The sequence below is a fragment of the Cupressus sempervirens genome, chromosome 2 (genome assembly GCF_028749045.1).
Source record: "Cupressus sempervirens isolate cs-2001-9-10 chromosome 2, ASM2874904v1, whole genome shotgun sequence".
NCBI classification, from domain to species: domain Eukaryota; kingdom Viridiplantae; phylum Streptophyta; class Pinopsida; order Cupressales; family Cupressaceae; genus Cupressus; species Cupressus sempervirens.
The window spans coordinates 304297388-304310518 of record NC_143119.1 but is presented as its reverse complement, the minus strand read 5'-3'; positions in this window follow the sequence as shown (position 1 = coordinate 304310518).

Genomic DNA, 13131 nt, shown 5'->3' with positions numbered 1-13131 from the left:
TAGGCTTATCAGGCCTCTCTTCTAGAATAGCACTAGTTGACCCTATTGTTTGTTTTCCTTTATCCACTGTGAGCCTTTTATTTTGAATTATATTGTAACCAAGTCTTCTTTGAACAACCAATTGCCCCGATCCTACTACAAGGGTGAAAGACAAACTTCTCATGACCTTTTGGGCCCTATCAGGATAAGAATTAATAAAAATAATTTCTTCTCATTTATAACATCCATATTTTCAAGAAAAGTAATCATCAATTTATTTAATTTATTTTCCTCTATTTTTGCATCAGCAAGAGGCTTATAATATTTATCAAAACAATTAATACTTTCCAAAACCCTAGATTAAACTCTCCACTTTTCCTTTTTTATCTCTTTCTCTTGCAAAGAGAACTCGTTCCTTATTATGTCTTCGGGGAAGTATGGTTGATGGTCCTTTGTACCAGCTTTAGCCCTTCATATGAAAATATCAAAAAATCCCTCACTATAAAAAAAAAAAGCATTGAAGACAAACATTTTATAATTTTAAACAATGATGTTATTAATCTAACTGACCTTTACCAGTTTTGCAACTTTTTTGCCCATTTTCTTTGTGAATTTTGAATGATGGAGGGCCCTAAACCTCTGAATCTACCACCATGCCCAGACTTGCAACTGGTGCTTGTAGTGTGTAGAGATGTAGACCAGTTGATTGGTGGTGGGTCCATTGATGTAGATGGATCAGGTAATGTCAAGTCAATTTTGGAGGAAGAACAGTCGAGAGCGGACATCCCTAAGCTGGGGGGAGGAAGTTCTACTTGTTGTTAACAAGGGGGTACCCAAAAGTTGGATGTGGGTTCTTTATTAGGATGGAAGAGTGCGCTCATAGGTACCAAGATGTCCAACCCCAACACAGAGAATCCCAAGGTAACTCATGGACAAGAAGGTCCTTTGATTGCACTCTCTGATAGTATGATGGATAATGTGACTTCTGGCCTCAAACTTTGTGTTGTAGGAAAATTTGATACTTTTTGCCCTTCTATTGAGACGGTAAGGAAATGAGTGGACCATAAGTGGAAGGTAAAAGGAATTGTAAGTGTTTCTACCATGACAAGTGGTCTTTTTTGTTTTAGATTTACCACCGAAGACGATCTCAATGCGGTTCTTTCTGGGACTTGGTGTTTTGGGAAGCACTAACTGGCCCTAACTAGATGGCATCTAGGCTTTGATGCTAGTTTGGAGCTAAAAAAACTTGCCCCAATATGGGTAAGATTACCTGGCCTCCCTCTAGAATTTTGGGATGAAAGGATATTACAATGGGTGGGGAACTCTATTAGTCATTTTGTTAGTACTGACAAAGTGACAATGCAAAAATTGAGACTTGTCTATGGTAGATTCTGTGTGAGTGTAGCGCTAAATAGAAAACTACCTATTGTGGTCACTTTAAAAGCTAAATGGGGTGAGAATTCAGCCCATAGAATATGAGAATGCAGGCTTGTTTTGCCAAAGATTTGGGAAATTTTGTAATGCCCCGCCAAGGGATCCAAAGAATTTCACTAAGTTTGCCAAACAAATTTTTTTTTAAACATGAAAGTAAAACCATACACAACACTTGCGGAAGCTATAGTAACATCCAACTAAAAATAATATAACATAACAGATTACATTCTTTAAAGATCCCTTAACATTGAATTACTTCTAAACATAACTTATTCTTCTAACATTACATCCTTAACAATGAAATAACAAGGATACATCCAATGTTCTTAAACCATATATAAGTGTGCATTTTAGATTGCTCAATCATCCACTATACATGTTACAAGGTATGAAAAGCTTAAAAGAATAACATCCATACAAATAAAGTACAACATCATCCAATATTAATCCATGATGCAATAACATAATGAAACCATAAACCATACATGATACATCATCATCATAAAGATATAGACATCCATCATAAATGATAACCATATACCACAACCATAAATAACTAAGTGCATGGTTCCTCCCAACCGTAAATAGCATCATTAGACCATCATGGATCCTAGCCATCCCTCCATGCATAACATTCTAAAGTACCGAAGAGATCATCGGCTATAAACATAGTAGGAATTTCACTCCTAAAAACATCCTACTAACATGCAAAGTAAAGCATAAGATAACATCATCTAACATATGCAAATCATCAATGTAAGAAACATACCAGTAAATACATCCATCTTAAGGTATATCATCTACCATAATGCTCCAAGAACATAATGAAGATAAATACCAACCAAGAATGCTCCAGCCACGGTGTCTCGGACAGATCTCAAATGATAAGAGTGATAAAACACTACCACCTGACCGTGTGGAACCTAAGTGGTCCACTCCCACCATGCTGAGGAGATAATCTCAAGTCCCAAACAGGCTATCCAAATCAAAAAGCATAAATCTCTATGAGTCTAGGAATCCTAAAAGTATACTAAGTCAAAGGTTCAATCACACACAAAACTGACATCTAATTCCCAGAGGCACACAATGACATGTAGGAAATCTACTTTGCAAGCGGGAAAGTGTCATCGTATTTATCTCATACAAGTTACCCTAGTAGTTAGCTAAACTCCACAGGTCCATACAGATCTCATGTGGCCACTAGTATCCTCTCATACTGACGAGGCATACTATGGAATGCAAGGTTGCAACCATGCGTCTCACTACTCCCATCCTAGCATGTATAAGCGCTCAAGGCATGGGCAAGAACATAAAAACAATTATCTTTTTAGGTTCATTTAATCCCCATTTAGTGTGTAAATGTTATCACTTATTAATCAAACTTACAATGAGTTACCTTGGCAGCCACTTAGGGCCCTGACCCCCATTGCAAGCCACTTCCCGACACTACAAGTAGATAACCTACCCTAATGCTCATGGAATCATATATCACCATAGTCCTATACAAGCGACTATAAAGAAAATCCAAAAGATAATTCAATAAAAAGAATCATCAAATATCCACAATATAAGCATCAAATATCCATAATAAGAATCATCAAATCTCCAAGATAAGAATCATCAAAATCTCCATGAGCAATATCCATAAAAAATCATGACCACAACAGTTCTCTATTGGCAACTGAAGGCATCACTGATAATCATAAGTATCCATTGGTTCCCAATAACCAAAATATATCTCAAAATAATCACCATATCCATTGGTTCTTCAAAAAGCAACCAAGAATATCTCAAAACCATACTGATCAAATATCTCAAAATCATACTGATCAAATATCTCAAAATCATACTGATTGAAGACTCCAAAATAGTTGAGTCAAAACATGTCACAACATGACATCATCAAGAATAAATCCACATTTCAGTCCCATCATGGTGACTAGAAAGTAATCCAAGGATAACTGATCGATGACTCAAAAATGATTAGCTCAGGTATCTCATACACATACATCTTAGCTTCACACATGAAGACTGATGAACAAATACAAAAATTTCATAGAGCATACGATCACATAACCATGGTTGGGCTTATAAAGATCGAGACCAAATAAGATCAACATGCCAACACATCTCATAACCCCAGAGCCTCTGGTAACAACCTAGGACTGGTCAACACTAGTCAACCCAAAACCAGAAACAAGAAGCATATAGAATACACGATGCAAACACATGTTTTGGTTTTGCTATAATCTCATAGTTGAATAATGTGTAGAGCTTCGGTTTTCATTTCAAGTATACTTCAAGTGTCTAAGTTTTATCATTTGACCTACAAGTCAACCCATTTGATTCCCCGATAGCATTATCCTAAGAATAACTTAAGGATAAATATTCACTAAACTGATCATCATTGACCTTAATTAATTTGTTCTCTATATTTATCTAAGATCCATATTCTAATTAATTAACTCTCCTTTAATGTTACTACAACTTTCGAGATAATCAGATGATCATTATTCATTTATAAAAGAACCAATTATCAATCTTCGAATAAGAAGAATTTTAACTTAATTAAAATGATCAACTTGATCAATCAATTAACATAGGTACACAATCCATGACCTATTAACATCTAATAGTTTCCAATTCAATATTACTAAGTCTCACCATTAAAACATCTAAGGTTATTATTCAAGTCATGAGAGTACGACTTATCAATTCTGTTATCAATATTTCTACAATCTCATTAAAAGAATTATATCAATTAAATCTCTACTACATGACTTAATTATTAATTAAATCCAATTAACTCTAATTAATTTAATTAATAATTACATATCCAAGGCAACGTTCCAATTAATATCAGTTGACTAATAACTAACTAGAATTCTGTTAAGATAAAAGTCAACTATAATTCAATACTCAAATGATCATATTAATAATTCAATAATAATATCTTGATAATATTTAAATACAAGCTATATTGGGAATCCTAATAATAATTCCGTGTGACCTCATTCGTCATCTCACAAAGAATACCTACATTCCCTAGACAATTCGCATTATCATATTTCAAATAAAACTCTATCACACAACTTAATTATTAATATCATAGTTATAATATCAACTCAATGGATATCAATTGATTACAAATCGATTATACTTCAAATCCAAAAAGTATTATCTTTACAAAACTTTAATCATTAAATAATCTCCACTAGATTAAATCTAATCGAATTTATTGATAAATATTTAAATCATTATTTATTAATAGTTTGTTAGTCCTTACAAACATTAATAAATAATAAATTCTTCAACCTATAAATACTCAATCTATAGAATCCTTCCATAAACTCATTAGTTAATATTTGGCTAACTCTTAACTCCATTAAGGTATTCAAACGTATTAGCCAATAACATAATAATTCAGTTTTAATCCAATATAATTCAGAGTTTCTAAACATAATATAAATTATCATCTTACAATTATTTAATCAATATTAAAATCAACCATTAGACTCCATTTTCTAATTGTTCTAATATTATTTTGTCTATATAAACGTTGTTTGAAAAAGATCCCTACCACAAACCAATAAGACTCATTGTAGATTTTAACATGAATAATCTCCAAATTCTTAACATTATCATCTTCATTAAACAATTCTAAAATCATTTAATATATATTAAATAGTATTCAATATACATTATATAAAGTCCACTATATAAACTATATTAAAATCTCTTTTCTCTTAATTTTCTCTGATTTAAAAATTCATTTACTTAGATTAACTAATAATTAATTACACTTCTTCTACTATTTACTAATCTTAATTAAATTTGATTTAATTAGATTAGATAAAAAACCATATAAAACTAATGCATATTAATAAGATTCTAATAAAGAAAGATTAAAATAATATCTTTAATTCATTCCATGCTTTGATATATTGTTTTTGTGAATTTTAAGCATAAAGAACTCTTGGTTATGGGAAATGAAGAAATATCCGTCCTTGAATAAAATAGTCCCAGTACGACGGTCATATCTCCCTAATGCACCATTGGATCAGACTGAAATTTAAATATGTTGAAGAGGGCCAAGTTGCGCCAATTCTGACTGAAGCGAACGAATAAATTTGATCGCTATTATAAGTTATGAATGACTAAGTTCGGGTCTATCCAAGGGAAAGCGACAGGACAATTTGTGATGAATTAAAAATTCTCTCTTAAAGGTAATTGTTCTCTAAATTTATCCAATAATTTCACTAATGGATTTGACCATAAATCTTGAAACCATTTTCAAATCTATTTCAATTTGATTCTAATTCGAACCCAAACCCGTTTAGATCTAATTTCTTTCCTATATTGAAACTAGGGTTTTCTATTGTTTCTTTTGCAACCAAATAGAATATCTAGATACCAATTTAATTGTAGATTCAAACACAAGAGTATTCAGACACATAGACATGATAAAGACAGGAAGAGAAATAGTGCAAAGAGAATATGCGATTATCATGAGTACACCTGGACACTGATGCTAATCCGTCGTGCCTTAGAAGTCCATAGAAAATCTTTTCCTTCTCCATCATTCGCAATCCTTCCAAGATCCAAGCCAATCGAATCCTCCAAGCATATGAATCTTCTCCAATGCATGTAAGCTTTGAAACTTCTATTTTAGCTTGAAGCTTGTAGCTTCCACTCAAGCTTTCATTTAAGCTTTCACTCAGCTTCTACTTCAGCTTCCATTAAGCTTCCATAAGGCTTGTTCAAACACACTAGGAGAGCCTCTATGTAAAAGCCTCTAAGATGCATCTAGAGTGTCTCTAGAGACAACTAGAAGATAAGCATAACAACCAAGCATGAGCCTTCTCCAACCTTCTAGATAAGTCTTAAGGTTGTAGACACCATGTGCTCAAATAAAATGCTAACTCCTAAGTGTAGACAACTTATGCATTCTTAGAGTGCAAACCCCTATGTTGTCTACATGACAACTCCCAAGAATTTGCCAACTCCTATGTGAGAAAATATTAAAATAGTGCACAATAATTAATTTAATATTTACTTTTACTCTTTCCAATTTAATTAATTAATTTATTAAATCTCATGCACTAACTTTAATAACTCCACTTTTCAATCTTAATATATTTATATTTTAGTCACATAAAATTTAGAATCTTTTATTAATTTAAAATATATTTTCCACTTTTTAAATTTTATTTTCCAAAACTTAATTGCTAAAATATTTATTAGCTTTAATAATAATATTATTTAGTCATTTATTTAAAAATTAACTCCAAATATATTATTATTAAAATAAATAATGTCACATTCCAAATTTAAACTTTTAACTTTTATCTTCAAATTTAATTATTTTATTTAATTAATTTCTCAATTAATTAAATAAAATAAATATTAAAATATCATATTAATTTTCCATTAAATTAAACCATTAATTAAATCTTTTAATTAGGCTTAATTAATAAAAAATACATCAAAGACTGATAAGGTAGAAATATGAAAATCCATCATAGCCAAAATACATACAAAATCAAATCAAAGGTTTAAATCACGAATTACGTTATCTAACGTATTCGGAGGGTACTCATCTCAGATACTTGTCCTAATTTTTCAGTTAGAACAAATGGCTTAAAGGGTTGAGATTTGGACTTGAGAATTTATCTCCCCTCTCTTATCATTAAGATAGTGTGATAGGGTACGCTCATCCTGGCAATTCAGGGAAGTCGATACTCGGTACCTGCAACCTGCATAAAAACCATGCATGTACAAGCACAATATATACTAAGCTAAATAGGCAATGTCAGCAAGTGGTGCATCATGTAGATCTCGACTAGCAGGTGACTACGACTCCCTTCCTTAACCACATTAGACACACCATACAAAAGTAAACATGCAAAGCAAACACGCACACCATACACATGCAAGTATGGGGTAAGTATCCATAATAAAACACATGATAATAAATCATCTAACTAATCATCATTAATAACTGAAAGCAATATAATAATCATCATCAATAATTGCGAACACTAACAATAATCATCATACATACATGAAATATAAAGTCTATGTGATCTCATCACATAATAAATTGAATCCATAGCACAATATCTAATAATCTCAAAAGAATGCTACTAACCAACAACATAAAACTAACCCTAAAAGAGTTCAACAATGTTAGCACAAATGTGAACTAGGGGCAGGCACTACAAATTTGGTCACCTTATCATGGATTGCAAAGCTAAAATGCAAAAAGATAAACAAAAGGAGAGCTCTCTAGGGATAGTTATGGAGACCATTGGGGAACCTTCAGTACTGACTGAGAAGATAGTATTGAAACCTTCTATGACCTTGCCCAATATGACCTCCACACAGGATAACTGTTTGTGTCCTAAGGGAAAGGATACTAAGGAAGATGAGAAGGCACTAGAGGAATACCGTTTCAAAAGAGATTTGGAGGATCTTTTGGGCTCACCTTTTGGGAGGACTTCAGTGGAAGAGTGTCTGGAAGATGGAGAAATAGAAGGAACCAACACTCTACAAGATTTGACAACAATCCAGATTAGGGGGATCAAGCTTGAAACCCCTTCTAAGGAGAAAGGGGTAACCCCCTCTATTATGGTCACCTCAACGAAATGGGGGGGGGGGACGCGGTGGCATAAGCCTAAGGAAGGTGATTTAAGGGAGTTAGTTTGCACCCCTATGAGGATGGTCAAGGCCTTGCAGGCTGAGATAGCAATGAGAGTAATGCCTAGCATTGATAATATGGATAAGGAGATGAGCCCCTCTTTGCCTCAGAAGGAGGATAATGGTGAATGGGAAGTGCAAAAGAAGAAGATAAGTGGGGGGGGGAGGAGGGAGAAAACCAAATATTGGAGTATCATGAATAGTAGGAAGACCATCAAGTAGAGTTACTAGGACAAAGCAAACTGCTAGAGATGTAGCTAGTGGTAAATAGCTTACACTAGAGATAGTAACAAAAGGTAAGAAATGAAACTCCTTTCATGGAATATAAGGGGATTGAATAATCCCTAGAAGTAGTATGCTCTTAAGAAATTAATATCTTATGAAAAAATAGACAGTGTGTTAATTCAAGAGACAAAAATGTCTAGCTCAAGTTTTGATAAAATTGCTAGCTAGATCTGGCTAGGGGTAGGGTATTTACATAGGGATTTAGATGGAGCATCAGGGTGAATTGCTAGCATGTGGAGTATAAACTCATTGAAGGGCTATGTGATCTGGAAGGAAATTTTTTTTTTGATTACTCATTTCCAATCAAATAGCCACAATTGGAAACTGATTAATATCTATGCACCTAATAGGAGATTAGGGAGGAAGGAAATGTATGACAATTTGATAAGGATATCTAAAACTATGTTGGAAGAGCAATGGATGTGTATGGGTGATTTCAATACTCCTCTTTACCATTCAGAGAAGAGGGGAGGCAACAGAGAATGCCAGGAGAGCTTGCAAGACCTAAGTGAATTTATGAGAAAGTTGGACTTCATGGATGTGGAGCTAAGGGGTAACCCATAAACCTGGACTAATAATAGGAAAGGTGAGGATCTCATTCAAGTTAGGCTGGATAGATTATTATTGTTAGGGAATTGGAATAGCATGGGTAACTCCTACTTGAAGAATCTCAACAGAACAGGGTCTGACCACTCACCCATTTTATTCCATTGGGAGGATGGCTTTAAAGGGGGAAAGAAACCATTCAGATATGAAATAATGTGGGAGTCACATCTGGAATTCAAAGATAAGATTCAAGAGTGGTGGAATATAAGAATAGAAGGTACTGCAATGTACAAACTTACCTAAAAACTTGATAATATTCAAAGAAATGTCAGAGCATGGGCTAAAAGTTCATTTGACCTTTTAAAGGTAAAGGAGAAGTAGAGGAAAGGCTATAAAAAGTCCAATGGGTTATTGAGGAAGGGAATAAATTAGAGGAAAATATTTTGGAAGAGGAGAAACTTAGAAGGAGGTGGAAAGAGATCCTCCAAAAGGAGGAAATTTTCTGGAAACAAAGATCTAGAATTCAATGGCTGAAGGAAGGGGACAAAAATACTACTTTCTTTCACAGATCTGCTTCTAACCACAAAAGAAGAAACACTATCCCAAAACTAAATGAAGAAGGGGGAAGGGTGTTGAAAGGGCAAGAGGAAATGGGAAAACTTGTGGTAGACCACTTCAGTAAGGCACTTAAGAAACATAACTTCGCTGGGAACCAGGTGATCAGGAGAAGTCTGATTAATTCAATCCCAAGGAGTATAAGAGAAGAGGAAAATGATCTGATCCTTGGTAAGATCATGGAAGAGGAAGTGAAAAAGGTAGTGTTCTCAATGAAAGATTTCAACGCCTTGAGGCCTAATGGTTTCCCACCTACTTTCTTTCAACATTTCTGGGAGGTGATCAAATCAGAGGTAATTTGGGTGACTAGGGATTTTTTAAGAATAGGTAAACTACTACGAAGCATAAATAAGACCTTTATTTCCCTAGTTCCAAAAAATTCCAATCCTTTGAATTTGAATGATTTTAGACCTATAAGTCTATGTATTATTATATACAAGGTATTTTCCAAGGTTTTAGTGAACAGATTAAAGCCTTTCTTGGAAAAAATTGTTGGTAGTCCTCATAAGGGGTTTGTGCTAGGAGGGCAGATCCTTGATGCGGCTATTACAACCCATGAGGTTATCCATTCAATGGAAAAGAGTAGGAAACCAAGAATGGCATTCAAGTTGGACATTTCCAAAGCTTATGATAAGGTAAATTGGGACTTCCTTCAGGATATACTAGAAAGAATTGGATTTAACAATAGGATTATAAACCTGATCATGTTGATGGTGAGCTCAGTGCAGTACTCTGTCCTACTAAATGGGTCCCCGTGGGGTAACATAATGGAAGGAAAAGGCTTAAGATAGGGTGACCCACTCTCACGTTACCTGTTTATCATGGTAGTAGAAGTCTTGGGAAGGTCATTCTGTAAATTAGTGGATTTGGGCTACATTAAAGGTGTTAAACCAACCACTAATGCTGAAGCTGAGGTTATACAACAATTTGTGGATGATACCTTCCTATTTGGGGAATCTTCAATCATGGAGGCTGAAGCCTAGAAAATGATTTTACATAATTATGAAGAAAGCTCAGGGCAATGGGTGAATTACCATAAAAGCAAGATTTATTTCTTTAACACTAATTCTTCACTTCAAAGAAGGATTAGGAATATCTTGGATTGCCAATCTGCTTTCCTCCCAGACACTTATTTAGGCCTCCCCCTCACTACCAAGGAGGTTTCTAATGAATTTTGGAATACAATAGTGGAGAGAATTGAAAAGAAGCTTGCAGGGTGGAAAGGGCAGATATTAAGCAATGCCGAAAAACTACAACTGATTCCTGCTGCTCTTCAAGGAATCCCTATTTATTTCTTATCCATATTTAAGATTAATCTAAATATGGCTAAGAAAATTGAGAGAATTCAAAGGAATTTCTTGTTGTTAGGGACTGAAGAGAAAAATTAATTGAATTTGGTCAACTGAGAGGAGGTGTGTAAACCAAAAGCTAAAGGGGGGCTTAGGATTAGAAGAATGAAAGACCTTAATAAAGCTCTTCTCACAAAAATTGGATGGAGACTAGCAGAAGGAAACATAGGATGGGGAAATATTATGAAAGCTAAATATTTGACTAATTCCTCCTTTCGATGGAACCTATTTAATAATGACCTCCCAGGAGGTTCAAAGATCTGGTAGAACATTGTTAGAAATAGAGGGCTGCTAAGAGAAAGATTGGGTGCATTGTGGGCAATGGCTTCAATATAAGGTTTTGGGAAGATAGGTGGACGGATGGGAAACTGTTGGCCTTAAGTAAATGTAGTGGTTTAATGGAACTCCTTAAGGAGGACATAGGGGTTAAAGTGGGAGACTACATTGATTAGGGGAGGAGATGGAAGAAGTTGTATAAGCAAGAATATTTGCGAGAGATAGTTATTCTCATAGAGGAACTAGAAGAACTAATGAAGGAACTGAGACTCCCATTATTTCCACAGGAGGATATCATGGCTTGGGATTTAACTCCGAATGGGAACTTCACTATCAAATCTACTTATACCTTAATGTTCAATAAGGAACTATGCCCAACCATGTGGAGCAAGGCATGGATTAGTAACCTTATACCTAAGATTAATTTCTTTTGGTGGATAGTTCAATATGGAAATTTTTTAACAATTGATAATTTGAAAAAAAAGGGATTCTACATAACAAACCGTTTCTACCTTTGTGAAAAAAAGGAAGAAAGTATTTACCACCTTTTCATTGAATGTCAGTTTGCAGTTGACATCTAAACTAAGGTTTGGGAAAGATTGGGGGTGGCTTGGGTCATGAAAGATAACTTGGGATAGTTTGTGGAAAATTGGGATTGACCATTCCATCATCCAAGACAAATCCTTTTATGGAAGATTATCCCACCATATGTATGCTGACACATATGGAAAGAAAGGAAAAATAGGATATTCAGGGAGGAAAATAGGACGGTTGAAGTAGTTTTTGGAGTGATGAGCAAACTATTGGAGGAAAATCTAAGGGTAGCTAAATACAAGATGCCAAAGGAGGAACCCAGAAGACTTGAAGGCATTGTGGCTAAGAATTGGGGTTGTCAAGAGGATTTCTTCCTATTTGATAACTTCCCTATGAGGAGGAGACAATAGACAAGATGAAGACCACCCACGATCACACAGTATAAACTAAATTTTGATAGAGCTATGAAAGGAGGACAGGGAGCGGCTGGAGGTGTGTTGAGAGCTAGGAATGGTGATGTGCTATTGGTTTATGCAGGAAAGGTGGGGATTGGTAGTAATAATGTGCCAAAAGCTACGGTGTTATTATGGGGTCTTCAACTCTCTAGGGAAAGAAACATTTTAGAGTTAACTATAGAAGGGGACTCCAAGCTAGTGATAGATTAGGTAAAGGGGGAGGCAAAATTGGGATGGAAGATTAGAAATATCATCCTGGATATTAAAAATATATTGGAGGAAATGAGAATGCTCCACCTACAACATATCTACCAGGAGGGTAATCAAGTGGAAAACTCTACGGCTGCCATGGGGTTTAATGTTAGGGCAATCACATGCTGGGAAAATTTAGTTGGTATCAACGAAAATCTAAGGATGTTGATCACTAAATTCAAAATGGTGATCACTAAATTTAAAAGTAAGGCCAAATTTGGCAAGATGGAGAACTTTAATGCTAAATTAAACTTTAGCATTTTGGAAATAAGAGACAGACATGGCTGTACAAATGACAAGTGGAGTAATTAGGAATTAAGGAAATTGTCTTTTCATAATTATAGAAACTCATTGCAAGCTTTGAATCGCTCTCCAAAAGGAAGTATGATAGATATTATGGATTGGGATGTTAGAAATCGACGGGGAGAGAAAATTAGGTTTTTTAATACCCATGAATCTCATAATAGGATTTTATGGGATTCTAGAGCACATCATACACAGGTTTGTAATTTTGATCCCTATTTCCTCAAAGGATTTAAGCAAGAGAGTAGCCATAGAGAATTTGAAAGTGATAAAGTTTTGATGCTTATTTCTGAGGAAGAGAGGCCAGATAGTGGAGGAATTGAAATAGGAGGTGATCTGAATCGATTGAAACCAATGAGATTAGAGAACTTCAAGGATAGGATGGTGACCTGGTATCTTCTGAA